Consider the following 3,832-nt stretch of genomic DNA (forward strand, 5'->3'; position numbering starts at 1 on the left):
GTGAAGAACAGGAAAATAATTTATCTCCAAGTGATCATTTATAATAATGTAATTGGGTCAACAAATTTAATGTAAGGGTGATCATTCATCAAAAGTACATGATTCAAGGTGGAGGACATATCATCTATATATATATATATATATATATATATATATATATATATATATATATATATATATATATATATATATGTCTAGTGTTCGTTTGTGTGTCTCCGAAACACTGCCATCTCTGGAGATTAGCTCCCTTCAACAGTCTCTTGTTTAAGTGAGTTTCTTATTTTCTATATTAATTAATGTGGATCAAGAAAAAAAATATATCACAAGTATTTGTGTTGTAGTGAAATGTTCGGTGTCAAACTTTTAGGAAAATGATGGTAGGAGCCCATAAAATAGTCCTTGTTCATCGACCATTTCTTAGTAGTCTCAGCTTTTGCCTTTCCATGAAGGCTGGTGCTAGAATACTTACTGATGATGATAATGATGATAGTGTCAACAAATCTTTATCTTTAACTACTGAAATAAAGAAAAACATATTGCACCTTTCCCCTCACAGTGGTTCTCAAACATGGGTTTCTGGTCCAGAAACGAATCAATTTTTTTATACAATAGATGAAACTAGTGCTTGCAGCTGCCAATCTTAAAATACAATATGTGGACAAACTGCAACATAGTCCTGTCCACGACCATATTGCTGAAGCTGTGGATGGTAGGCAAGCACAAATAATTTAATAATATTTTCTGAATTTTTCAATAAAAAACAATTGGCCTGACATGTAAAAAATTCTGATACTTAGTGGTTCAGTAAGGTTTGGAGCCAACAAGTAATCACAATAGACTGTGACTGGATATCACTAAGGGAGACAACAAGTTTGGATTCCTACTTGAAAAGCGGTAAATTAGATTATCAGTGTGAATGCATTTAATAGGTGTTTTGGGGTTTGTGTGCTATCATGTGACAGGATTTTACACTTGGCACCAGTATCATTTTTTTTTTATTTTGATGGTATTACTATAGAGCATACTATATATAGGTGGCCAAACCGGTCTATGAGATCTACCAACAGTCCATGGTTTCCAGGCCACCAGTGGATCTGTAGAATACATGATATCCCCCAGCACACTGAATGATATCACTAACCGCATTTAAATACTACATGATAATAGAATTCAGAGATCTTGGTTACATATATTTGCAAATATATGAATAATACCCCAAGCCATTGTCAAGGCTTATGAGGAAACATTGCAAATAAAGATGTTCTGAAATGTTGAAGACACCTAGGACTCCACTTCTGGCTAAATGAGAGGCCACCAAGAAACGAGAACCCGGACAAGAAGTATACTCCTCTACTCAGAAGGGAGGAGTGCCGGACTCAGTGGCATGTATATATAATATATACCTGTTATGTGCGGAAGCACCCGGAGGCAGTAAAACATCGAAAAAGTTTGATCTTGCTAAACGCTGCAGCCTTTGTTTATTGCCTCCGGGTGCCGCCGCACATACCAGGTATATATGTATATGTAGAGTTATCAGAGGGTGCACAAGGACAATGGGGTACCATATTGATGTTGGTGAGGTGTATAGGTTACACCTTACAGTGATTTTAACAATAAGTGCATAAACAAAATTTTAATAATTTTTTGCACAAACAATTTGAGGTGGATATCTCATGTCCTCCTGATCCACCAATTTGAAACTTCAAAGCAATTTTACAAAGGCCACCATTCATCATAGATCAGTTTATTATATCAAAGTTCTGAGTATCCCTATAGTCAGTGTTGGACTGGGGTGTGAAGGGCCCACAGGGGTATGCAGTGGTAGGGTCCCATGTCCAGGGTGTGACTAGTCTTTAGAGTGGGTGTGGCCAGCTCTTATGGTGTGTGCACACGGTGTGAGTACCGTTAGATGCAATCCCAATGCGATCAGCAGGGCCGGTGCTAGGGTGTTCGGCGCCCTCCTGCAAACTATAAATTTGCACCCTTCCATACTTTACATAGGGACAGCGCACACTGAAAGAAAGACGTGTGGTCTCACAAGGAAGGAGCATGGCAACACAATAGTACTCCCATTCCAAATTACACCACACAGTAGCACAATCGTATTCATATTATACAGCACCAGTGCCATATCTGGCCATTTTGGTGCCCTGTGCCAGAAAGGGAATTGTTGACCGGCCCACCACAGTCAATACAGGGAGAAAATGTAGGAGTGTGGCTTCATGGGGAAGGGGTGTGGCCACATAAAAGTAACAATAACATCATACTGCTCCTAGCACATTATACCACACACAGTAATGGCCATTATACATTATGTGAGACATCTTGACGCCCCTTACACAATATGCAGCACACTGTAATTCCCATTACACATTATGCTACACGCTAATGCCCATAAACCATTTTACCACACACAGTAATGACCATTATATCATATATCATGATGCCCCTTACACAATATGCCACACACCCTAATGCCCATAAGACATTATGACACACATTACGCTAAATGTAATTCCCTCACTACTTCTGCATATGGAGAAGGGGGTGGTCTTACGAAGGAAGACTGAAGGAGAACCAATAGGTTTTTGGGGCACGCTTTATATAGTATTTATAGAGGTATAATGAATGTATAGATGGCGTTGAATAAAACGTAACTTTTAATATTAAGCTTTTTAAGATAAATTGTTATGTATACTTATGTTGACACACCTTGTGTATATCTTTTGGAGTCCGAAATTAGTGAAGAACTCCTGCCGATAATTAGGTTAATTGCTAAAAAATGCAACAAAAGCGAAAATGTTTAAGATATCGTTTGCCTGATAACAATTTTATATATAGTATAGTTCTGGCAAACAAAATAAGACACGGGTCACTGCCCACCACCACTAAGTTGTCCCCTACAGTGTCGGCATTAGTGGGTATCCGGTGCCTAATGTAGAGAGGAAAAGAGAAGGGAGGGGTCAAAAGGGTTGTGGCTGCACCTCAGCGGTACCAACAGGCGTACTGTTCCAGTAGTTAAATACAGCACTGGATATTCCCTATAGGTCTCCCATACAGGTACTGATCCAGCCTTTCACTGCTTAGCTGCTGTGTTCGGATGGGTTACAGGCGGTCCAGTGAGGTATGGCTGTATAACCCTGCCTGGTTGATTCCGATGTCAATAAGGTGGATGAGCCAAGGTGAGCTTCTGCTGTTCAGACAGTTCAGAGCAGATCAACCCTGTTACTATTGGAGCATTGCAGGGGTGCTCGCACAGACTGGGTGAATGAGAGAGCCACGAGATAAAATAGTTTAGCAATTGAAGGAGGTGCTAACAAACATAATCCTCATCTCTGCTGTCAATCATCATGCTAGCATTGGATGATTTGATGAGAGTCAGAGGGTCATGCGATAGCTTCCTCTAGGATGAAAAGGACAAGGGAATGTGGGGATATATATTCAGAAAAATTGATTTGAAGAGCTGGAAAAATTAGAAAAAATTTGAAAAAATTAGAAAAAATGTGAAAAAATTTGAAAAAATTAGTAAATGTACCCACGCTCCCAAGCTGGGAAAAAGAGTTGTTCCTGGTGTCCGTGTATTTATTACTCTGAACACCAAAAGCACACCGGGGAATCCAAATATTGAATGGGATAATAGGACTCTGAACAATTGTGATTAGGTCCTTTTAGTAATATAGGAGAAGAAATATTCACTAGCAATAATCAGGCGCTCAACAGTGAGCTGTTTCTGCAATTTAAGCAGCTGCTTTAGTGTGAGGGCAGTCACTCCCCACTTGAAGAAACAAGAAAAAGGACTCGCACAAGGCGAGTTAAGCAGCGCTTATGACAA

At 39.5% G+C, this 3,832-nt stretch overlaps 1 pseudogene; it reads right to left on the minus strand.

Moving 5' to 3' along the window:
- Positions 1-3,019: 3,019 nt before the first annotated feature.
- Positions 3,020-3,138, minus strand: LOC146065411 (5S ribosomal RNA; annotated as a pseudogene).
- Between the last annotated feature and the right edge of the window lie 694 nt (positions 3,139-3,832).

Source organism: Crinia signifera, chromosome 3 (assembly GCF_055691185.1).
Source record: "Crinia signifera chromosome 3, ASM5569118v1, whole genome shotgun sequence".
In the NCBI taxonomy this organism is placed as follows: Eukaryota; Metazoa; Chordata; class Amphibia; order Anura; family Myobatrachidae; genus Crinia; species Crinia signifera.